This window comes from Caretta caretta, chromosome 1 (assembly GCF_965140235.1).
Source record: "Caretta caretta isolate rCarCar2 chromosome 1, rCarCar1.hap1, whole genome shotgun sequence".
Classification (NCBI taxonomy): domain Eukaryota; kingdom Metazoa; phylum Chordata; order Testudines; family Cheloniidae; genus Caretta; species Caretta caretta.
In genome coordinates this window covers 257,582,366-257,608,405 of record NC_134206.1, presented here as the reverse complement: position 1 = coordinate 257,608,405, position 26,040 = coordinate 257,582,366, and the positions used below count along the sequence as shown (strand labels likewise).

General features: G+C 46.3%; 1 long non-coding RNA gene across 1 annotated transcript; it reads right to left on the bottom strand.

The window, feature by feature from the left end:
* Window positions 1–261: 261 nt before the first annotated feature.
* On the bottom strand, window positions 262–2,261 carry LOC142070683 (uncharacterized). Its single transcript, XR_012666647.1, has 2 exons — window positions 1,613–2,261; window positions 262–885 (listed from the first exon to the last, which is right to left on the bottom strand). It is a non-coding gene; the product is annotated as an uncharacterized LOC142070683 (long non-coding RNA).
* Between the last annotated feature and the right edge of the window lie 23,779 nt (window positions 2,262–26,040).

Genomic DNA, 26,040 nt, shown 5'->3' with positions numbered 1-26,040 from the left:
CGTTTATGGTGGGGTGGGAGGTTGAGGCAAATTGCCTGGCTGCTGGTTACGCACAGCCAGACACCAGGTCGGTTAGAAGAGTACAGCAGGGTGTGCTGCACATCAGAGAAGCTTTGAAAACCAGTTTCATGACTGGCCAGGCTACAGTGTGACAGTTCTGTTTGTTTCTCCTTGATGAAAACCCACCCCCTTGGTTCACTCTACTTCCCTGTAAGCCAACTGCCCTCCCTCCTTCAATCACCGCTTGCAGAGGCAATAAAGTCATTGTTTCAAAATCATGCATTCTTTATTAATTCATCACACAAATAGGGGGATAACTGCCAAGGTAGCCCAGGAGGGGTGGAGGAGGAGGGAAGCACTGGGTGGGGTGGTGGATGAGGGAAGGACAAGGCCACACTGCACTTCAAATCTTATTTAATGCCAGCCTTCTGTTGCTTGGACAGACCTCTGGTGTGGAGTGGTTGGGTGCCTGGAGGCCCTACCCCCTGCATTCTTGGGCATCTGGGTGAGGAGGCTATGGGGAGGAGGGCGGGTGGTTACACAGGGGCTGCAGCGGTGGTCTGTGCCCCCACTGCCTTTTCAGCAGCTCCACCAGATGCAGGAGCATATCAGTTTGATCCTCCAGTAGCCTCAGCATTGCATCCTGCCTCCTCTCATCACACTGCCGCCACCTCTCCTCTTGCTTGTCCCTCCTGTCCTCGCATTCATTTTCTGCTTTCCTGGACTCTACCATTGTTTGCCTCCATACATTCTGCTGAGCTCTTTCAGTGCAAGAGGACTGCATGAGCTCAGAGAACATTTCATCGCAAGTGCATTTTTTTCACCACCTTATCTGCGCTAGCCTCTGGGATGGAGATGACAGGGGGAGCTTTGAAACATTTGCCGCTGTGGGAGGAAAAAAAGGAGAGTAGTATTTAAAAAGACACATTTTAGAGAACAATGGGTAGACTCTTTCATGGTGAACCAAGCTGTTAACATTAAATAGCACATGTGCTTTTTATACAAGGTTGCATTTTGCCTCTTATATTGAGGGCCTGTCAGTTTGGTGTGAGAGATCACACAGGCAGGACCGGGCAACAGAATTCGGCTTGCAGGCAACCATGGTAAGCCACAGTCTTTTGGCTTCTTCAACCTTCATAACATGTGGGAATGGTTTCAAACAGCAGTACTCTCCTCATACCAAGCACCCATTGGGTTGGCCATTTAAAAAGAGGGGCTACAGTTTTTGGGTTGACGTGCAGCACAAACCCAACTAACCCTCCTCCCCTCAATTCTCTGGGATGACCCCTCCTCCCACCATGTGACTAGTATCAGGGAAGATCCCTGCCAGCCAAATGTGAACAGCTCAGCGTGAACGGGCCCCCCGCCACAGCGCGGCTAAAAGCGGGGATGATTTCTTTTCAGTCACAGGCAAACAGCCCAGCAGGAATGGCCACCTCTGAATGTCCCCTTAATAATGTCCCTGGAGGATTTCCATTCCACCCCCAGACACGTTAACAGACTTTTCCAGTAGCTGTACTGGCTGCAAATGCATCCCAAGTCTTCAGGGCAAATTAATCATTAAACACGCTTCCTTTTAAACCATGTATTATATTTACAAAGGTACACTCACCAGAGGTGCCTTCTCCGGCTTCATGGTCCGGGAGCCCGCCTTGGGAGGGTTGGCAGGGTATTGGCTCCAGGGTGATAGACAGTTCCTGGCTGTCGGGGAGAACGGTTTCTCTGCCTACCTGTTGTGTGCTATCCTCCTCCTCGTCCCCAAAATCCTCATCACTGTTGCGTGAGACTCCCCCCTTGCAGCTGTCCATGGACAGGGGTGGGGTAGTGGTAGGGGCACCTCCTAGAATTGCATGCAGCTCATCATAGAAGCGGCATGTCTGGGGCTCTGACCTGGAGCAGCCGTTTGCCTCTTTGGTTTTTTGGTAGGCTTGCCTGAACTCCTTAAGTTTCACGCGGCACTGCTGTGGGTCCCTCTTATATCCTCTGTCCATCATGCCCTTGGAGATTTTTTCAAATGTATTGGCATTTCATCTTTTGGAATGGAGTTGTGATAGCACGGATTCATCTCCCTATACAGCAATCAGATCCAGTACCTCCCATTCGGTCCATGCTGGAGCTCTTTTGTGATTCTGGGACTGCATGGTCACCTGTGCTGATGAGCTCACCACGCTGGACAAACAGGAAATGAAATTCAAAAGTTCCCAGTGCTTTTTCTGTGTACCTGGCTAGTGCATCTGAGTTGAAAGTGCTGTCCAGAGAGGTCACAATGGAGCACTCTGGGATAGCTCCCAGAGGCCAATATCATTGAATTGCATCCACACTACCCCATATTTGACCCGGCAATGTAGATTTCAGCACTAATCCCCTCATCGGGGAGGAGTACAGAAATCGAGCCCTTTAAGAGCCTTTAAAGAGCCCTTTAAGTCGACAAAAATGGTTTAATTGTATGGATGAGTGCAGGGTTAAATCGATCTAACGCTGCTAAATTCGACCTAAACTCGTAGTGCAGACCAGGGCTGAGTGAGGGGCCAAATTGGAATCAAGGAATCCCTGGCTTCCAACCCGGAGCTTAATACATTGCTCCAGGTTCGTTTGTAATAAGGAACAGGGTTTTCTTCTAGGAAGCAGTCCAGATTTTACAATAATTGGTGCAAATCCCTCCTGGATTCTAGCTGTGTTTGAGGCTTGTGGCATGTTTGGGCAAATTTTAAAAACATCTCAGGAGGGGTTGGTTCATACTGAGGTAGGCTACTGGCATTATGCAACACAGGGAATCTGAATCCAGGTTCCAGACTCAGTCTGAAGCCAGCAGGGGCTGAGAATGACATGGAAGCACTATATTCAACCTCTGGGAGAAGGGAACACGGCGTTTGAGTGAACTTTCTAATGGCTGATGCTTGGAGCAGTGGGACAAATTCCAGAAAGATCTAGATTCAGCATCCTCTCTGCCAAAAGGGACAACTGCTACAATGTGGGGCCATAGAGAGTGATGAAAGAGGGAAGTAAGAGAGAGAAAAATGGTGGTAACAGAGAAATGTCTCCTGTTTAATTAGCAAACCTAAGACAGGTCCAGGGTGGCTTCACTACTACGCACAGAGAGGATCTTTTGGAGAAAATGTTAAAATCTGGGACCACGTCTGATCTGCTTCGAGATTAAAGATCTCATGGTACTTTCCTTAAGGGCAGGAGATTGCCCCAGCCTCCCAGCAAAAATGTCTCCTCTCTCAGAAATGGCTGCATTTCAGTGATGCCACATGTATAAAATTTGGGAAGAGTTTTGGGAATGCAGAATGAAAGGACAGCCTTACATAGATTATTATTAAAACTTCCTAGCCTCAACCAACTTTCCTATCAATCTACATTGAGCAAAGCCATTAAATAGCCCAGTCAATAGCCTGTTTATTGAGGTAGAAAACCTAAGGTGAGCACGATGTTACTATTAATGAATCAGACGGGAGGAGCTTGCTGAAGGCAGGCTATAGAAACCACTAAACCTTCAGAGCAACTCCAACACAACACCCAGCACCAGCTACCTTCAAAGGAGCTGTGGGGAAGTCAGGGCTTTTCATGACTGGGGCTCCTAGGCACTATGAAAATACAAATAAGTAATAAATAATAAAATACTCACTTTGCTCACTGTATCTTAAAAAAATAAAAATGAAGGAGCAAACCAAAAAAACCCAACTTCAAAGCCCATTAAGGGGTGTGCATTTCTGTCTTGCAACCCCGAGGTCTCCTTGTTGTTACACTTGTTCTCCTTTTACCTTCCCCATGGCCTCGGAAATGAGCAAAACAATTTGTTTATGTCCTGTCTTTATTTGGGCTTTGGTCCTGCAATCAGATCCATGCAGATTCCCACTGAAGTCCATGGGTTTCCACTTGGGCACAAGGGTCCACCTGTGCAGATCTGACTGCAAGACCTGGACCTAAAGTTGGAAGATCTTGGAGTTATGTCTCCCGTATATTTTTGTGATCTTAACTGATGGCAGGGTGCCTGTGGCCTTGGGATGGGCACCTTTTAATGAATGACTATAAATCAAAAATAAATAACTAAAGTTCTGTAATGAGCTGAGCATGCTCTTGGTCACTGTAGAACAGTGAGTACTAGTAATAGCCCAAGTGTGATAAATATAGAACCTTCTCCCATCCCACCCCCATGCATGTGCGCATATAATGCACAAAAAGAGCTCAACAACACTCAAAAGGACGGTCCCACATTAAACAGGATTAAAAGCAACCTACCTTTAACATCTGATTTTTCATACAAGTACTTCAGCATCTCTCTGCTAAGCCTAGTCTTTGTGAAATAGTACCAGCTCACCACAGAGCTACCAAACAGGCACCATAAGTACGTGCCTAGTGTGACACTGCACCCCATATACTTCATAGTCATATTATTATGATATGATTATGACATCGTTATGATGTATTTTATGCAAGATGCATGCGAGATATCATTGAACAGGTTATGACTTGCTGAATATGATTATCCTATTGGTATGCATGTATCATTTTCGTATCTGAAGTTAGGAATATTGACTATGTATCTGTATTTCAAATGAGTTGACACCTGGGGAATGCCTACTAGACAAGATACTTTCAGCCTATATAGGGGGTGGGGAAGGGCCATTACAGAGAACAATAGGCCTTAGGAGAAGCTTATCTCCCACCTGGGGAGCCTTCCTGAGGACGCTACAGACAACCTCTGAGTAATGGCTGCAGTGACACTACAGGATATGTGAGCAGGTCACCTGGTGCTGGACTCCATCTTGGGATGTCAGTATTTTCCCACTGACTGGCGTGGGAACCACGCTTTGAAACAAAGGGTTCCCACCATATGCAAAAGCTATATAAGGCAGGGGAGTGATATCATCTGGGTTCTTCACTGACTCCCCACCCAAGAAGACTCCTGGAAACACTTGAGGAACAAAGATGGAACTGGGGGAAGTGCTGGATCCAGGCTAACGGGATTTTTAGCCTGTGAATGGAATACCTGGGGATTCCAAGTTGTAAGCAAGTGCAGCTTGCCTCTTAAGAATCTGCAGCCTGCTTGTATCATCACTTAAGGTGAGAATCTGCTATTCATATCCCATCTATGTAGTATATTAAGCTTAGTTTGCGGTTTTTGTTATTTGCTAGGTAATCTGCTTTGATCTGTTTGCTATCCCTTATAATCATTTAAAATCTATCTTTTGCAGTTAAACTTGTTTTTGCTTTATCTAAAACCAGTGTGTGGGAATCATAACTCAGGGGGAGAAAGCTGTTGCATATTCCTCTCCACATTGAGGGAGGGGGCGAATGTTATGAGCTTACACTATACAGTTCCCTGTGCAGCGCAAGATGGTATAATTTTGGGTTTACACTCCAGAGGGGGTGTGTGCCTGAAGAGCTGGGAAGTTCCTTAGCTGGAGCCTTTCCATGCACGGGCTGGTCAGAGCATCTGCATGTAACTGCAGCTGGGGGTGTCCCTACCTGTATGTATGCTGGTGAAAGTGCAGCCTGGAGGGCTTGGCAACTTGTCACAGCACTACAGGGTAGAAGGGAGCCCAGGCTGGTGGGTCGGGGAACTCAATGGTACCCCATATCCAGGTGGTACTCCTGGGGGAACCAGTCACACATAGACCTCTTTTACTGGCTTCATTATAAAATCAAGCTCCCTTTCCTGGCTTTTTAAGAAAGAGGAAGGAGGTGTCTCAAGAAGAAGAATCCCAAGATGCTGCTCCTTCTCCCTGCTGAAAGGGACCTGAGAGAGGCGGCAATGTACACCAAGAAATTAAGGAGGAAATAAGTCCACCTAGACTTTTTCCTAGGGAGACAGACAGAGCAGTAAAGAGCTGCAATCATTAGATCAGGTCAATGAAATGGAAGAGACTTTAAGTGCTCAATGAAATTTATGAGGATCTACACAAGATGACAAGCCTGGCTTACCACTTAAATGCAAAATGATATCCAAATGTATTTGTCTAACTAGCACAGGCTACGTAGAATAGCAGTAAGGGAACATTAAAGACTGGAACCAAATTTGGGCTTGTTTTATTAGCGTAAACAGTTATCCTGCAAACTCTAGCACTGGGGATCTGTTTATACCCCTCTGCTTCTGAGCCATTACTCTGAGCCTGTGTGAGGAGCACATCTCCCTCCTGGGGGACTTCATATAGTTGTTGATTTGCAGAGTGGAGATGGAATGCAGTTTAGAGGCACATACACACACAAAATGTCGGACCTAACTCTGCCCTGTTTTAACATAGCTACTTCAAGAAAAGGCCGAATTATTGATTTCCTTATCCAGGATGAACTCTAAAGAATAGAAAGCTGTGGCTTGGCACTTGTTTCTCTGTCTATCTGATGGAAAATAAATGAAGCGGTACAAAAAGTAGCAGTAGAATCACGGATCAACCATGAAGTGCCCACCCTAGCATGCTGTGTGTATATAGTGGGGATAATGCTATAACATATCCTGGGTGACAATGGTGTTGTAACATTAACTCTTGCTTGCCTGTACTCAGCCTTGCCTACCCTGAAACCGGAGTAACTTAATAACTTACCACTTGTGTTGCTTCTTATATCTGTCACGCTCAAAGCACTCTGTAGTAGACTGAAAGACAGAGACAAATTTTAGCCTCTTACTTTAGATATGGAGATGGTAAGAAAAAGGATAAAATGCTTTTTCCCATCCAGATGTTATTACAGTTTTAGGCAGAAAGTTTCCCCCAGTATTCTTTAAAACTGAGAAAAGTAGAAGGGGTGGAGGGATGGAAACAAAGAAAGAAAGTCCCTTGGCATCTGGAATCTCTGATCTGAGAGGAGTGATGCCCATTTCACTGGGAGTGGAACTGCTTCTTTACTCTCCTGATGAACTAATACAGTTAGGTCTAGGTTAATGCAAATGAATTTACCTGTATTTAAAAAAATTAAGTGTGACAAACCACTATCCCTCTTTCCCCACCCCCATATTTAAATCACACTTTGAGGTGTGCGGAGAGGCATTAGTGTCTTTCTACCACCACCAGATCCTGGTGTAGCCAGGGGCTGGTTTAACCCCTGGTGCAAGTAAAAACAGCTTTAAGGCTGCTCTGTCTTGTCACCCCTAGGATTCGGGATTGCCAGAAAACAGTGTGCTCCAGCCATGTGCCTGGAAAGCCACCTACCACAGAGGGGCACTACCTTTACATCAGAGGGACCAGGACTCACTACCATGGGTCTCCTGTATCTGGGAGCTGTCCTGTTACGGCGGCTCTCCACCCAATTTGCAATATGGCAGTGGAGGCCAAGGATCTGTCCCTCAGTTTCAAAGAGCTGAGGCCACATGTGCAGATCATTTATTAACATTTGCAAATTGCTTTGAAGATTTACAGTGCAACATAAGTGTGAAAGTTTTATCAATCATCAGCAATATATTCTTTGCTGCAGTAGCCCTATTTATTGATATATGCGTGCTCTGTCTGCCAAATCTTGCTGGACCGGTGTGGATTAGGAAGATCCATAGAACATGAATTATTTCTGTAGTTCCATTAGTGACAGCTCCTGTTTGGTATTCAGGTGATCACTGTAACAAATGGATTTGTCACCTCTCTAATGTAAACAGAAGGGAAAAATTATGAAAAATACTAGGACAGCGTCTCTTTAATTACAAAATGTTTGTGCCGCACACCATCCAGGAGCGAGAAGGATGGCGCATTTCAGGGGAAAACATCTCACTTTCTGCATGCTGCTTATCAGTAAGTACAAGAGGATGCCAGTAGCTCATTAGGAAATGTCCTGTTCCTGCAGACCCAGAGGGGAGTTGATTTCCATAATAATAATGTTTTCTTTTAATTATTGATAATGTTCTTAGATGAATATAGACTTTTAAAAATGGGTTAAGCTCTGTTGCACTTTCTTGAAAGAGGAGGCAACCGTAAAGCTTGTTACTGGAGCTGCCTGGAGCCCTATTCTGCACCAAGGGAGGAAGGATGCTCTTGTGGCTGCCTGGAGCCCTGTTCTGCACCAAGGGACGAAGGATGCTCTTGTGGCTGCCTGGAGCTCTATTCTGCACCAAGAGATGAAGGATGCTTTTGTGGGGATTGGGATTCCAATGAACTGGGTTCAGTTCTGGGCTCTGCCACAGACTTCCTGTGTGACTTAAACTCTGTGGCTCAGACCCCCATTTCTAATCTTTGTCTGTCTTGTCTATTGACATTGTTGGCTCTTGGTCTCTTACTATGTGTATGTACAAGGTCATGCATAACAGGGCTGGTCTCAGTTGTGGGCTTTAAGTGCTACTGTAATACACACAGTGATGATGTTGGGTGTTTTGCCATTGAGTAGGAGCAGGGCTGTGGGTTCACAGGCCTGAAGAGGGACCTGGCCATCTTTGAAGTCACTGATGTCAGGCCTCTGACATTTCCTTCACTATGTGGTGATGCTGCAATATCAGGACAGTGTCACAATGCTTCAGTGCTACCCACTGAAAATCAGAATATTGTAACACCCAGTTAGATCTGTCAAATCAAGACTGCCTTGAGAAAAAGGCTGATGGCAGCCTTGACTCCTACTAACATTTCAAATATTGTAAATTTAGGCTGTAGTGGTCAAGACTAAAATTGAAGATAGTTTGAGCATATGTTAACCTTAACTGAAAGAGCCTGTGTCCCAACATAAATAATAACCTGCATGAATACATTGCCTTTTTGCTAACAATTTCAATACATTTGATAAAGGACAGTATTATCTCCATTATACAAATGGGGAAAACGAGGCACAAAGCGGTTAGGTAACTTACCCAAGGTGACACAGTGAATCAGCAGCAGAATTAGGAACAGAACACAAATCTCCTGGCTCACAGCCCCCCACTCTGACTATTAAGCAATGCTGTCTCCTAAGCAAAGCTGAATTCAGTACCAGGGTTGTCTACATTTACTATGCAAAAACGAATCTATCACAAATTAGTACTTGCTATATTCCTGAAGTAATCAGTTACATGGCACTGAATATTATCTCAGAAGTAATTGAATACTGATTACTTTTACAGTGTGCCTGATTGCTGCATGCAGCTGCACTATATCACACAACATCAACCCTACATTTAGAAGGGGAATTATGGATTGCCAAGAAAAGTAATCACGAGTCATCTGTACTGCTTCCCAACCAAAAAGTAATCTGAAGATGAATTTTTTTGTTAACCAAAGTACGAATCCCTTCACGCTGCCTAAAATTAACCACTTCCGAATCCCTTCACCCTTCCTAAAATTAACCACTTCCGTTCACCCCAAGCTCTCAGCAGAATAATCTGAAAGCAGCCACTGCTCTAGCATCTTTGAAACAGGCCACTCGGTGGTGCTGTTTGAGCAAAAACAACACAGATTAAAAAAAATATGCTTATGATGACTAATGCCCAATCTACACTTAAAAATTAGACCGACCTAGTTATATCACTCAGGGCTGTGAAAAATGTCATGCCCTGAGTGCTGTAGTTAGGTCGGCCTAACCAACAGTGTCGACCTAGCCACCGCCTCTTGGAGAGACAGATTAACTACACATCGACAGAAGACCCTTTTCTGCAGGAAGTGTCTACACTATGGCATCGTAGCTGTGCCTCTGTAGGGACTGTAACATTGCCATGCCCTAAGGAACAGGCCATTACGTTCATGCTCATTCGCTCTTTATGAACTCAACTAATATTTTCACTGAGATCACAGCACTTGAAGTTGGAATTTGCATACAGAATGTAGTAATAACATTTGTTCATTTGTTTGGTTTTTGCTGAAATTGGCCAATGCTTTCCAAAAGGGGAGCCTAACTTTAGCTAGCTGTATCTGTGTTTTGGCAACTCGGTAAGTGGGCTGCTTTTAAAAAAAATGGTTTTCAAGGAACACCAGTGGTTCCCACCGAGTTCTGCACTTCTGAAAAATCAGGCCGCTCACTCAGGTGCCGAAATATGGTTCCAGAAACCTAACCTGAGGCACCCATTTGTGCAAATCCTGTCCGGCTATGTTTTAATGGGACCTCCATCAGGTTAAATTGTGCTGAACGTTTAGGGTTTTGGTAGACATAAGCTTTTGCAAAATGTTCGCGCAACAGAGGCAGATTATGGTTTTGTGGGGCCCTAAACCAGAGCAAGTGGGGGGCGCTTCCCACCCCTTCCGCCTGCAGCCCTCCCCCGCCCCCACAGCATTCCTGCCAGGGAAATGGAGTCGAGGCAAGGGGGCTTGGCTCTCTCTGCTCGCCTGGCACTCCTGTTGGGGAGCGGGGTCAGGCGGGCGGAGCGGGGCAAGCCCCCGCGCCCTGACCTTGCTTCCCAGCAGGAGCACTGAGCGGAATGGGGCAAGTCCCCATGCACTGATCCCGTTCCCTGGCAGGAGTGCTGAGGGGTGGGCAGGTGGAGCGGGTCAGGGTGCAGGTGATGCCTATTTTTGTAAGGCCCCCCCCAGTTGGCCGGGGCCCCTGGGCACATTCCGCCACTGTCAACGAAGTGTTTCCATTAAAGGGTCACCATCAACTTAAAAATATCATTCTGGTCTGAAATTGACATACAGTCCTGCAATGGGGAAGAACCACTCCAGTCACGCAGAACCTGGCCAAAATCCACTGGGCTCCGTGTGCACTTATACTGCTTGACAGCAGCTAAGAATCCGGTCCATGATTTCTGAACCTGACAGTGTTCTTTAAGTGATATACGGATAAACCAAAAAAAGCTTATTTCCAGCTCTATCAGATCGAGCTCTGGACTGCAATTCAGGAGTTGACAGCTATTCCTAGCTCTGCCACTGGTCTCCTGGGTGACCTTGGGCACATCATTTCACCCTTCTGTGTCTCAGTTTCCCCACATATAAAACAAGGGCAATGATTCTTACCTCCTTTGTAAAGCACTTTGAGACCTACTGACAGGGGTGAAAGTAACTCCGAAGACTTACTGGTATGGGGGCCGGCTCCGGCCCCTGGAAGGGGTGGGGCCTCGGACAGAAGAGGCGGGGCTGAGGGGGCGGTCAGCATCCCCCAGCCAGCCCTTCCACACCCCCTGGCCCGTGCCACCCAGGGTTCCAGCAGTGATTTAAAGGGCCCAGGGCTCCGGCCGCTGCTGCCCTGGGCCCTTTTAAATCTCTGGCCCCGGGGCAGCTGCTCCCTTTGCCCCCCTCCTCCCCGTCAGCAGCCGGGAGGTGCAAAAGGGGACAACGACGTTAAAGCACTGCTGTGGCAGCACTTTACGCAGGGTCCTTTGCCGCGGCAGGGCCGCTGATAGGGCAGGCAAAAGGGGCAGTGACATTAAAGCACTACCATGGCAGCGCTTTAACGTTGGCTGCGTACGGGCCGGTACCGGCCCCTCACCGGTGCACCATACTGCCCTGTACCGGCCCACTTTCACCCCTGCCTCCTGATGAAAAATGCTATATAAGAGCTAGGCATCGTGATAAACAAAACGATGGCTTTGTGCAGCTAAAGTTCTTTCCAAATTGGGAAGGGAGTTCTCCAACTAACCTCCCTCTGATCCCCGCACAGGCTGCCAGAGGGGCAGCAGCTAGAGCAGGCTAAAGTGCAGCACTCTGCCCTTGTGGGAGAAGGAAATCATTTACCACAGATGGGCCCAGCCTTCCTGCCCTCACAGATTGGCTCCTGACAATCCCAGCAGTGAAGGCAGGCAGCTTTGTTCTTCCCTTGCCTCAGGAAGAATTAACCCTCTCCCTCCCACACCAGGAGACTGTTGCATGGACACCTTTACTTACTGCCAATGTGAGAGAGGTCAAAGAGTTCTCCTAAGATGAATCCCAAGAGAGGACAGGATGTTAAGGCTCTGGGCTCCCATTCAGAGTGTTGGTGCCCCAGGGGACGTGGACATTACCTCACAACAAAACTGGCCATGCCAAATATCCATCCATGTGTATATTTTGAATGTGCCATGACCTCAAAACCAAACCACCAGACCTTTTGAAATTTCACTCACAGGGCCTTTCATTACATGACCAGCCAGCACTAGGTAGTGTGACATGCCAGTCAGCAGATAATACAATATGTTCATATGTCCAATTATATGAGCATCATATAATACAAAGGCAACTTTAAAAAAAACATAGGTGTACATAAATAGCATTTTGAATTACTGTACGTATGTTGTTTGTTCATGCAATGACTCTCATATGCACAGCCTTAACTTCGCCCCTTTGGGCTCATGCATTACAACACACCCTTAACTCTGCCCTTTGCATCTATGCATTAGGATACAATCTTTATAATTACATGTTCATGTACTGTCTCCACACCAAGGTCAGTTTATACCAGGTGATTGTTCTGAGCATGCTACTGTCTGGAACAGAGATGTGGCCCATGACATCATCTAACCAAAAGAGCCTGGGGAGGTGTCCATCACAGATGGCTGAGGAAGATACTGCACATTTCATGGAAAAACAAAATAGCAAATGCGAGACTAACAGCGCTGACAGAGCAGGATATATTAGCTGCATGGAAGATAGGAGACATGCTATTGAATTGGTCCCTGAGGCAGGAAAGAGAAAGCGAGGAAGGCCAAGGAAGAAGTAGCAGAAAACAGTGGCAGAGGATATTGAATATCCTGGCATCATCTGGGAAGAAGTACCACAGGTAGCAAGCAACCACAACTGGTGGAGGAACTGGACTGCCTGATGTGTCAGCGGCACAGGAGGAACTAAGGTCTAAGAAGCATAAAAATACAATATACATTTTCCCTCTGTCCTTAACATTCTCAGACCACAGTGTTTTGGTGGCTTTTGTAACAAAACCTTGACCGCCCAGGATTGAACGGCTACCATGAAGCTGCGCAGTATGACAAAATGGAAGTTACTGACGGGAACACGAAGGGGACGCACGCCCTTTTGAGGCCAACATCCACGCTGCTCCGTGAACCAACTGTGGCTCTCACACCCTCTGCATTCCTAATGTAGGCCACACTCACTGCATGTTCCGGGTCCACGGCTCCCAAGGTCCTGACGGTCTGTCTCAGGAATGCCAGATCAAAGTACAGCCTGGTTTGTCCCCTTCCGTCCACCCTGGCATGTGTTAAAGCGAAGCCGTCTGTGTAGCAGATATAGAGAGAAAAGATGACCTCTGTGAGCAGCAATACACAAAAGGAGCCATCTTCCCCTGCACAGAGCTCACAGAATGTGAAAAAAGGCATGAAGCAAATAATAGCACCAGTGAGTGCTACTACCAGCAGAGAGCAGTAGGCTGTCAGAGACAAATAGGAAATAACTCCTTAGAGTCATTAAAGATGAACAACTTTCAGGTGTTCCTTTTTTCCCTTTGTTCGATGAATAAATCGCCTCCCTTCTAATAACAACTGCCATAAAAAGCTAATTAGTAGACCTTGATTCAGTAATTATTTGGTTGCTAATAAAAGTTAGATTTGTACCTTTAAAGTAGGCCAAGCAGTGGGGTTTGCGGCATTACAGGGCTGTTATGCAAGGAAAACAGTGTGTGCTAGGAATGGGTGTCAGAACGGGGTGGGGCCAGGGAGCCATGGTCCTCCCGCTTTTTAGTGTCCATAAGGGTGAGCAACGGGGGGGGGGCTGAGAGGAGTGGGGGGGGGGTCTTGGGGGGAAGAGGTAGCGTGGGAGTGGGGCCTTGGGGAAGTGGTGGTGCAAAGGCAGGGACGGGGTGGTGTGAAGCGGAGGGTCTTGTCAGAATGGGCGGTGTGGGAGCGGAGGCTCGGGGAAAAGGGGCGGGGCAGGGGCAGGGTCTCAGGAGGAAGGGGTGGCGCGGGGGCACGGCTATGGTTCTAGTGCCAGTGAGCCCCCCACTGTGAGGGACCTTCTGCCGCTTCTGGTAGACTGATGTAACAGAACAATATCACACTATCGTTGATTCTGGATTCAAAACGGGGGCTGGGACTGTCATTTGTCTTAGAACCATAGAAATGAAGGGCTGGAAGGGACCACGAGAGGTCATCCAGTCCAGCCCCTACCCTGAGGCAGGACCAAGTAAACCTAGACCAGGGGTTCTCAAACTGGGGGTCGGGACCCCCCAGGGGGTCATGAGGCTATTATATGGGGGGTCACGAGCTGTCAGCCTCCACCCCAGACCCGGCTTGGCCTCCAGCATTTATAACGGTGTTAAGTACATTAAAAAGTGTTTTTAATTGATAAGGGGGGCGGGGGGGGGAGGTCATACTCAGAGGCTTGCCATGTGAATGGGGTCACCAGCACAAAAGTTTGAGAACCCCTGACCTAGACCATCCCTGACAGATCTGAGGATCTGGCTCAAAATGGATACATTTAAGCATGATTTTCTTCTCCCCGAAAATGAATTCCTGTGAGTTTCTGGATTAGTAATAATACTTAGCACTTATCAAGTGCTTTACATGTTCAAAGTGCTATACAAATATTAACTAATGAATCTAATAATTGCATAATTAAATCTTATTTTACAATGCTTGAGCACTGTCTTACACTTTACATGCTGTTGCAGTTACAAAGCCATAGGAAAAAAAACAGACTATCCAACTAAATTAAATGTTAGATCAAAGCAAATTTAAGAATGAGGAGGACTGACAACCTTTACATGTGTTCCATTTTCCTTCCTTTTATGCTAGGATACTGAAGAACCCATGACTATGTTCTGAAGCCCATGGCATGTGGGCAAATTAGTTCACGGGGAAATGAACTGGGTTAAAACTCTCCAGGCGTGTACTTTTGCTAGGGTTTTCTCAGCACTGGCTGCCTAGCTGAACAGTCACTCCCCAGGGGAGTAATTAGAATGCATTCACTCTAGGCATGAAACCCCAGTCTGAGCATATTCACCTGGGACTGTCTCAGGTGAGCTGTATTCACTAATGGAGTCTGAACTCAAGCCAGACAGGGAGGGGACTCCTCTCGTCAACTTTCCCCCTGATGGAATACAGAATAATCCATTAACAAACACTTTTCACCTACGACAGTGCAACTAAATCCCAGATTGGAGCGTCCTGGTCCACATGGAGTCTAGTCACATCCCTGCCACATCCCATTTGTCATTCTAAAGACTAGATGGAAGGTCAGGTGATGCCTTTGCTGTTTAACTAAAAAATGAATTTTATTGCAAAATATGTCTGCAGGCAGTTGTGTGTGGGGCAAACCGCTGTATAACCTGATACACTTCTAACAGAACACCCCTTTGCAGCCAAGAGCGTCTTTGAAGGAGGAGATATTGCCAACATAGAAGACAAGAGATAATGGCCTGGTCTACACTTAAAAGTTAGGTTAACATAGCTATGGCACTCACGGGTGCGAAAAATTCACACCCCTGAGCACCATTATTAAGCTGAATTAACCCCTGGTGTAGACACAGTTAGGACGATGGAAGAATTCTTCTACTGACCTAGCTACTGCCACTCAGTGGATTACCTGCACCGATGGAACCCCTCCTTCCGTTGCTGTAGGAAGCTTCTGCACCACGGTGCTACAGTGGCACAGCTGCACTGGTATAGCTGTACCACTGTAGTGCCCCAAAACGTAGACACAGCCTAGATTAGTGGAATGCACCATGATTGTTTTTTTTTTTTGCAGCTTCCTCTACCCCATAATCACTTTTCTTGGAGATCTTTGTCTAGCTCTGGTGAAAAGGCTTTGCAAGAAACCATCTTGAGCTCACAACACAGGTACGGTGCCTTGTTCCCCACATAACAGCTGTCCCAGGCGTTGGTTGTACCATTTTGTTTTGTTTCACCAGATCTCAGTCATGCTTTCCAGAAAAGCGTTGAAAATGGCTATGTCAAGTTTCCTCCCCCACTCTGAACTCTAGGGTACAGATGTGGGGACCTGCATGAAAACCTCCTAAGCTTACTTTTACCAGCTTAGGTTAAAACTTCCCCAAGGTACAAATTAATTTTATCTTTTGTCCTTGGAATAACCACTGCCACCACCAGACTCTAACTGGGTTTACTGGGAAACGTAGTTTGGACACGTCTTTCCCCCCAAAATCCTCCAAACCCTTGCACCCCACTTCCTGGGAAAGGTTTGGTAAAAATCCTCACCAATTTGCATAGGTGACCACAGACCCAAACCCTTGGATCTGAGAACAATGAAAAAGCATTCAGTTTTCTTACAAGAAGACTTTTAATAGAAATAGAAGTAAATAGGAGTAAAGGAATCACCCCTGTAAAATCAGGATGGTAGGTACCTTACAGGGTAATTAGATTCAAAACATAGAGAATCCCTCTAGGCAAAACCTTAAGTTACAAAAAAAACACACAGACAGAAATAGTCATTCTATTCAGCACAATTCTTTTCTCAGCCATTTAAAGAAATCATAATCTAACGCATACCTAGCTAGATTACTTACTAAAAGTTCTAAGACTCCATTCCTGGTCTATCCCCAGCAAAGCAGCATACCAACAGACACAGACCCTTTTGTTTCTCTCCCTCCTCCCAGCTTTTGAAAGTATCTTGTCTCCTCATTGGTCATTTTGGTCAGGTGCCAGCGAGGTTACCTTTAGCTTCTTAACCCTTTACAGGTGAGAGGAGCTTTCCCCTGGCCAGGAGGGATTTTAAAGGGGTTTACCCTTCCCTTTATATTTATGACAGGCTACATCCCATCTATGCTGGCGGTTAAACCGTTTTCAGCTCCAGTTCAGGGAAACCTGTTGCTGAGGATCATTACCAGCAGCTGCTCAATTTCCTAGAGCTGTGGTTTTCAAACTGCGGGTCGGGACCCAGTACTGGGTCGTGGAATATAAGGCACTGGGTTGCACTGGCTTTGGTCCTAGGGCGGATTCTGCACAGGCCTGCTCCCTGGCATAAAGCAGGACACCTTCAGGGCTCACAAGGGCCTATTCCAGCAGTCAGGGCTTGTCAGGGCACAGATATGCCATGACCTTTCTCTGGGTCATGACCTTTGTACCAGAGGCTGGGAAGGGGTGGCATAGAAATCAATACAGCAGCTCTATGCCTATTGAAGATTTCCCTAGGCAGGGAAAGTCCACAGGGAGCCAGGTCCACCAGCTTTACCACAGTTTTATGGCACCAGAGCAGGCAGAGCAGCCGGAGGGCACCCAAGCATCCCACGCCAGGACACACATCCCCTTCTCAGGTTTGAATTCTTCCCAAGGAGACATTCCTCACTGTAGTGTACAGGAGTTGTGCTATATTCCTTTAAGGAGCGCGTAAACCTTTAAGGAGCATGTAAACCTAAGGAGCGCTTACCCTTTTCTGTGTTTTAGAAGCCCGGCAGAGCAGCGGTATGTATACGTAGCTAGGCCTTACGTGTGGTGTAGTTAGTAAACATAGTTATTTGGATCCCACCCTGTCTCTGTGCTTCCTTCATCTCATGCTTGTTGCCTAAAAAGCAAAAGATACACCACTCACTAAACAGAGATGCGTGTGGCACACCCAAGCTGGTGAGCTGGTGAAAGAAACAAGGCAGAGTGCAGACTGTCCTGGTGGCACTAATACCCATACAGATTGCAGTCACTACACTTAACTGCATGTGGGATCAGTTAGCTGTCCATTGAATTTGCACGGATATCAGAGTCAACTGGTGTATGTCCCTGAGCCTGTAATCTGGTGAAATACAGAGGGCCATATTCTCTGTGGTGCAGGAGGATGGCCCATGAAGGATGCAGCAGACCCCCGAGGTACTCATCAGGCTTTGGAGTTGTATTTGCTCGCTCTCAAAGTAGTTGTATATAAAGCACCATGAAGTTGTAATATGCCTTTTCTGGAGGAGGTTGGAGCTGGCGAAGCAGTTGCTAGAGCTGGTAGGGCTTTTTGCTTTTCACTTGCACACTAATATCTTGGGCGGTCAAAGTGTAGCTTTGTGGCTAAATGCAGCTCACACACTCCTGTAATATCGCCTGGGGCTCAGGAACGGCCCTCATACTTATTTAATAGAGAGATGCAGCTTTCAAAGACTGCATATCCCTACACCATGTTCCATCTTGAACCAAGCAGCCCCTGTGCATTAAAGGTGAGATCGGAGATGAAAACAGCTGCAATATACTCAATAGGAGTTAGCAATTATTAGAATGACTTTTTAAACAAATTGTGCGCATTAAAAAATAAAGTAAGTCTTTTACTGTTGACAAGTTGCTACTGTGGTTCTCAGTTTGACAAAAATTGGGGTACCTGTAGCTAATGTGCCAATCCTGAACAAAAGCCTGATATTGATGTGGTATATTTTTAAAGAACAGCTCCTGGTCAGATTCCACCCCCATCTCCACACACCTACCCAAACAGGGTTATGGAAGGAGGAAAAGATTTAGATAAATCTGGATCTCATCTCCAGAGTGATTCTGATTCCAGCTTGACCTAATAACTCAGACAGATCCTCTTTTACAGACTAATCTCTCCCCACATTTTATCCCACTTTACAATTTCTGGCACTGATTCTCAGTTGGTCTGTTCCTGAGAGCAGGGTTTGCGGGAGGAGAGGGTGGAATCAAAGGGAGCTTTAAGCCACTGAAACACAAAGACCCTTTAGCAAAGGGCCCCCTGTTCTTTACAAACAACTCTCACCCGAGACCTGACAAACTCACTACACCAAACATGTCTTTCACGATATTTATCCATAAAGGGTTATACGTAAGGTATCTACAGAAAGCTTGTAACTTGTCAAGACTCATAATCATTGTGAGATGTATGTATGGGTAATATTTAAGGAATAATGTATTTATATGGACAGTATGCTTTATGGACTTGGAGTAGAAATTAGTCCCAGGGGATAATATGGCTCAGTGATGGTACATTTGGGCAGAGGGAAGTTCTCACCGCACCCTCTTTAACCAGTGATATCATGCAAGGCTCAATTGTTTAGCCTTGCACAATACTAAGGTTTTCAATGGGAAACCATCAGAGGCAACTGCAAACAATCAAAACCACTTTAAGGTTAGAAAAAGAAACATTACAATAAGACCAGGGTTTGCCCTATCTGTGAATAGAAGCAAAAGGCTGTTTTCAGTATAACATAGAGGAGGGAGAAGCACTCTGAATCCACTCACTGAGGAAATCACTTGTGGAGCTGGGGGCAGGGGTACATTACCATGAATGACAGGTTTCAGTGTAACAGCCGTGTTAGTCTGTATTCGCAAAAAGAAAAGGAGTAATTGTGGCACCTTAGAGACTAACCAATTTATTTGAGCATAAGCTTTCGTGAGCTACAGTGAGCTGTAGCTCACGAAAGCTTATGCTCAAATAAATTGGTTAGTCTCTAAGGTGCCACAATTACTCCTTTTCTTATTACCATGAATGTTGCTTGGGACACCAGCCACCTCTGCAACAGACTGAACTTCAGGGGGGGAAAACCTATTTTAGTAAATAAAAAAAGGTAACTATTAATAAGTGTAAACCCAGGTCCATGTTCCATGATTTTGTTTTGTATTGTAATCACCTGTTTCTATCACTCTCTCGTTTCTAATTAAAGCTTTATTGTTTCTTCAATGAGTCTACTTTTATTTTATTATAAGCTCTCGCAAGTGCTGTGTGGCTTTCGGGAGCGGTGGTTTTCGGGATAAGTGGTAAATTGGGGCATGCTGCTGCTTTGGGAGCAGAAGGTCTGGGATTTCTGTGAGTAGCTGGTGTCAGGGGCTGGATATCACTGGGGAATGTTTCAAAGGGACATGGGTGCACTGATTGTTAAGCTACACAGAGAAGTTAGGGCTGGCATAGCTTAGAGGAGAGTGCTTGAGTGGCCAAAAAGCTGGTGGTATCAGGGACCTGATACCCACCCTGGCACAAGACTCCCTCAGGCTGGATGCAGGGGCAACTAGGTGATTCAGAGTTCTGGCTACCCCAAGAACCGTTAAAGCTACATTAATACTTCCCATATTCTTGGCACATGCAGGGGTCTATCCACCTCCGTTGCTGCTGCAAGTTAGAGCAGCCCTGAGGTTGCTCTAACTTATTCTCTGCTTCCCCTGGCCCACAATGACCCTGGGAAGCAGAGAATAGCCATAGCCTTGTTGACTCTGGCCATGCCAGTGACATGGAAGCTGTGTCAAGAGATAGGAACAGGGCCGGCATAGAGCCCTTAAACCAGTTCTGCTCCAACTAGGGAGACCAGTTACAGAAGAGATATTTCTCTGAGGGTCTAACTCACTTCAAGTCTCTTTACACTGCCAAAGTGATATGAAGGAGCTTTAGTTATTCTGAAAATCAGTGTCCATATCTTCCAGGCCCACACCATGTCTAGGTCCATCAACACTGTTCCTGTGGTCTTTGATCCATGGAGTATGCATACTCCAAAGCTGGCTAGATGTGGGGTGTTTAACTGGGTATCTGTTCTCACCCATGCAATGCCATGCAGATTAGTAATGAGGCTGCTGTGGCATTCCCAGTGACACCACTAGGTGACAGTATGGAAATATTCATCTTGGTAAAGATTTCATGGTAGTGTTCCTGCTGTCACCACTAGGTGACAGCGTAGCAACACATAGCGCGGGTGGAGTCCAGTACAGTATCTGTGCTCTCCCCAGCAGGATGTAATGTGGCAACAAACTTACTAGTGCAAATACCATGACACCACTAGGTGGTGATGTGGCAACATGCATGGATGCAGTTTTCATGACAGGGGGTTTCTGCCCTCACCCCAAGGGGATGGTGCGATAACATATGTGCCGGTACAGATTCCATCCCAAAACTCACCCATGCAAAACCAGAAACAAATAGAAGTGTCACAGCCTCTTTCTTTTATCTGATCGGTGCAATTCTCAGCTCGTTCACACACAGGGGCACTGCATGGTGATGAAACATGGGGACAGTAAACATAAAATCCTGACAGAGGGATAGAAGCACACTAGGCAGCCACATATGATCTCAGTTAATCCCTAGTAGTTTTCTTTTAGTGAAATTGTAGACAGTCAAAGTGGGTTAGAAACAGCAGTATAATTATTGTGGATCTGGGGTGCATGTGTTCCATTTAGTGAAGAAAGGCATTATGGTCCTGCTAAAAAAATGCCTAACAGAGCACAGTAGTAGCTTCGCCAGGGATTATCTAAAGCCCTCCGTTAACGTGCACTAACCCACTGAGAAGATAATAAATAATCAGCCACAGTAGGACTTACTGCATAAATATCTGCCTATACTCTCCCCAGGTCTCTTTCTTGAAGAGTGGCCATTGTGTATTCCATACCAGGCTAATCACAAGGAGGAAATTTACTGCACACTACAATCCCATCAAAGCAAATAACAGCTGTCTCAGAGAACTGCACAGACCAAAGTGTCCACTTTAATCACTCGCTTATTGTTTCCCTTAGTAAAAGAAAAGAAAACACAACACCTCTAAACTTGATCACTCTTCAGTGAGCTGGTTAGCCCTTACATGACCACTGCTTGTCCACTGAAGGAAGGGGATTTTCTCCAAAGGGACAGCCTGCCAGGCACGACAGCAGTGAAATACTTGCTGTACAGCGGCTGTGAAGTACATGTAGCACAGCAGAAGGTAAACGGATAATGTAGACTGCGGGGGGCGGGGGGGGGGCACCAGTGCTATATAGCAGTGGTTCTCAAACAGGTCCGTGGACCACCCGTGGCCCACGAGCTCCATTCAGGTGGTTCGTGGATAGTTCCCTCTAAAGTGCGCACCTGGGCGGCCGTGCATGAGAGAATGAAGGGCCACCCACCTCATTAGTGGAGCCGCGCAGGCATGGCTCCACTAATTAGGTGCCTGGACCCTGGAGAAGACGCACATGTAAGGTGAGGTGGTGGCCTTGGGGGGGAATAGGGGGTAGGTGGGAGGGGGCAGTGAGGTCAGAAGAGGGGGTGGGGGGAATCTGGAACGTGCAGGGCTCGGGCGGCCAGAGAAAGAGGGGACTTTCCCCAGCTGCTGGGAGGAGATGGCCCTCCTTCCCAGCCTCAGCTCTGTAGCGGGGGAGAGACCCCCACTCCTTCCCAGCCCCAGCTCAGGGGCTACTGAGGTGGGGGAGAGTGGGCACATCCATCGCATTAGAAAGGTGAGACTACTGATATTAAAATATGAGTTGTGTGCTTTTATTTGTAGAACAAAAAAATCCCAAACAATTATTATTAACTATTATCCAAAGCGCTTTACAATAGTTAGCTAACGGTACAAACCACATTTGGAAAGATCATTAAGTGGTCCGCCGAGACCCTCAGCAATTTTCAAGGGGTCCGTGAAAAGAAAAGTTTGAGAACCGCTGCTATATAGGAATCTGCTGAACTGCAGCTAGAGAAGCATAGCCTAAGTGGGGCTGACTAGATAGTAACTTTAGAAATCAGTGAGCATTTTAGCAGGGCTATGCTGGGAGGTGTTAATGGCTGTGATCAACCATAGACCTGATTAAAGCAGATGGGTGCACTAAGCATCCCTTCCTACTGAATGGAAAGAGCAATTAAGCCTTATTTGTGGTGTGAGATAGCTGGAAACAATACAAGCTGCTGCCCAATGCAGTTGATTGCATGGTGAGGCATTAGCAGGGCTAATTCATGTTGTCTGAGGGGTTACCCTGGCATTGGTTGTAAATGTAGGGGCTAAGGGATGGTTTGGCAAGCTGTGTGATAGAAAGGCAGAGAGGCCAGAGAAAGTAAGCAGACAGGAAGAGAAGCAGTTGAGAGCATGCCCCTGAGAAGGAGCAGAGTGACAGAGCTCCTTGGGGCAAAGGACTAGCTGGAGGGGCAGGTTTGGAAATTGTGAGCAAGGAAACTAGAGTGTTCAAGGAAACAGAACATCATGTACACGCTTTGTAAACAAACGGGATTGCAACAAATATATCTGACTTGTATCATCCATTTCTCCTCCAAACAGAAATTATCTTGCAAGGCCCCAAATACTGGCTAACTGCTCAAGCTGAAGAGGCAACAGCAGCAAAAAAGTACTCCCAGGGTCTTCTAGAACTCTGAAACTGCCTTCTGTGCACCATGTTTCCCACTGAGTTTGGCTTAGAGATTTCCATGTAAATGGAACCTATTATTTCAGGCTCACAGTTTTTAACCCTGTTACCAGGGGTGCTGGAACAGGTGGGGGCCAGCGGGCCATTGCCCCACACTTTTAAAAGTGTGAGGGCTATGCCCTTCCACTTTTTACTGTCCGTAAGGGTGAATGACAGGGGGGCAGGAGCAGAGACGAGTGAGCGGGGGATGGGATGGGGGGAAAAGGTGGAGCAGGTGCCCTGGGGGGGGGGGGGGCGGAGACACAGCAGGCACAGGGCCATGGTTTGGGTGCCAGTGGCCCCCCTATTTTTAGTGTGCTTCCGCCCCTCTCCTGCCTGTTACATATTCATTGAAGGCGCAATTGATGAAGCACAATAGTTCATAAAAGAATAAATCTAACTAACTGCACAACCAACTCCATTTTTCCACCAATTAAACCTGACAGATTTTAATATACAAAGAACAATCTGACATTTCATTTGAAAAATTCAAAATTGCTGTTTGCATTATTTCATTCAATTCTTTAACCCACTTTTTTAAAAAATCCAATAAAACCCTGAAAAAAATATTTGGCCTGATTCTGAACTGACAGTAGATTTATACCAGTGTATCTCCAGTGGTGTAATTCCTGATTTATACCAGCATGAGAGCAGAACCAGGATCACTGTCCTAGAAGACTACAAACAGCTGCATCCATTGAAATGCATACTCTGGGGGAATTCTGTGCCACTGCACACATGTATAATTAATGTGCTGTGCATATTTTTAATTTTTTTTTTTGCAGAGAATAGCTTCTGCCAGAAAGTTGCTGCAGTTCCGCTTTTTCCCACCAGAGGGTGATGTGGTGCCAGACCAGAGCAGCCACTCCTGGCCCGCTAGGGTAGAGAAAGAGCCTGCAATGCCTTCTTCACAGCACCTGTCGGCCAGGTCAGGAGACAGGGGCTATGGGGAGACAGACAGCACAGGGTGCTGGGGATGGTGGTCAGACAGAGGCTCATAAGGGCTAGTGGGGGAGGACAGACTGGGACAGGGGCTGAATGGGAGTGGAGGTGTAGGGGATGGGGGAGGGAGTGCAGGGCCACATAGGAACAGGGAGGTGCCTGAGTTGGGGCACAGAGACACATGGGGTCAGGGGCAGATGTGCCTGACTGAATGGGGGAGGCTAGGGGTCAGCCAGGGTCTGCTCCCTAACAATCCCCCCCCCCCCGCAAAAAACAAACAAACACCTGTTCCATACTTTTCCCACCCATACCTAACAGCCCTCCAAGTTCACAACCAGGCTACTTTCCAGCAATTATTGCCCCTCTCTCTTAGCTCCTCCATTACCCCTGACTCCCCCCAGCCTTTGCACTGCTTCTGAGGGGTGTGGGAAATACGGTTCTGTATTGTAGTTCAAATAAATTATTACTGAGAGGTCTGTATTAAAATGCCTAATAAGGAATCTATTTGTCAAAAAACTTTTCCTGAATCTTTTTTGTTGTCTGTATTGTTACAGATATACTTGTTGACAGGTATTTTGAAATACAGTACCAAAATAATTGAAACTGGTGTGATTATATTGTGACAAAAATATGCAGAATATGCAAATACAGTGCACAGAAGTTTTAATTTTTTGGTGCAGAATTCCCCCAGGAGTAAATGCAGTCATCTGTGGGGTGAAACACAGCAAGGGTTTAACTGTACAGTAGTATCACGGAACACAAAAGTGTCAAGGAAAAAACAAGTGGGCATCTGAAATTTGGCCAGAATGCCAGGGATAATACCTCTAATGCTAGCAGGAAGTGCCTCAAGACCTTGAAAAAAAGTCCCTCCTTGAAAAAAAGTATCTCACCCAAAAGGCAGGATGCCCAACAATACAGGGACACTTAAGTACACTGTGCCATAGTGTACTGTCCAAGGGAGAGGAGTACCTCAGACAGTAGCTGATCACATGATTCTTTGGCATAAGTGATGTGGCTAGCAGGAAGAGTGGCAAGAAACACAGCTTTAATGCTGAACAGCCAGCGTTTCATGGTGAGTTATGCTGTTTCTCAGCATCCAGCCCCATGCCTGTACTCCTAAGCCTCTGGTCCCTGACCAGTCTATGTCCCTCCTGAAACCTGATCCACTTTCTCCAGTTCCCCACTACATCACCACCACCACTTCTTGCAGCACTGCTTTCCTCATGCGAAGAAGTTCCCCATCTAAGCACTTTCCTAACCCTACCCTGCTGACCTTTTGAGATCTCACATGGTCACAGTGCAAAGGATATGGCTGTCCCCACATCTTGATTGTGTTTTCTTATATACTGATAAAATATGCCTATTGAAAACGCTCTAGGGGCATGTACAGAAATAAAGGCATGTGGTTTTATAGCTAAATTGACACAGTGTGAACAAAAAGGCTCTCACAATGTCCCAGGCAGAACAAACTCAACCCTCTCTCTCAAAAGATAATCTCAACCCTACCCCTATACTTCTCCTCCCTTAGCGAGGCAATGAAAGCATACCGTTACTGAGGAAAGAAGCTCAATCTCTTACGGAGTTCAAAGCTTGAGTAAACCCAGAGGCCATGCACCGTCTCTGAATATCGACAAGCTGGGCTCTGTCAGGCCAACAGAGGATGCAAATACCAGAGTCAAGAGCTACCCAAAAATGCAAGGACGGTCATTTCATTGCTTCACTCTGAATGAAGCTGATTTCATGCTGCATTACATTTGTATGCATTACAGATGTATTTTTAAGTACCTGTGCTCTTTATTTTGTGCTACATGTGACACACATTTCAGGAAATAGATTATTCTGCTGATGGGGTTGGAAATACGATGGTTACAACAATGCTCACATCTGAGCATAACTCAGTGAATAGGACTACAATATATGATCAAGCAGCTTGAGCAATTCCTTTTCATTAGTGGGAGTAAATGCTTGGCACTGCATCAATCTTCTTCTCCTTCCCTTCTTCCTTCAGGGGTGCCAAGTCATTTTAAAGACACATTAAATTGCCAGAAGACTCCCAAACAAAGCCAGTCAGCCTGCTGCTCGTTTGGATAAAGTTAATTAAAGTGAAGATTAAAATCTGCAGTGCTTGATTAGCGTTGTTGAGACTTACAGAATCACATCGTCCTATGGGAGCTTCATGCCACCTCCCCCCCCCTTTTTTTTTGGTCTTTTCTTTGTTGTTCTTGATAATTGTTTTGTTTTTCTTTTATCCCATGTATTTGGCAAGGCAGCTGAGATTAGCAAGCTGCGTTGCCCCA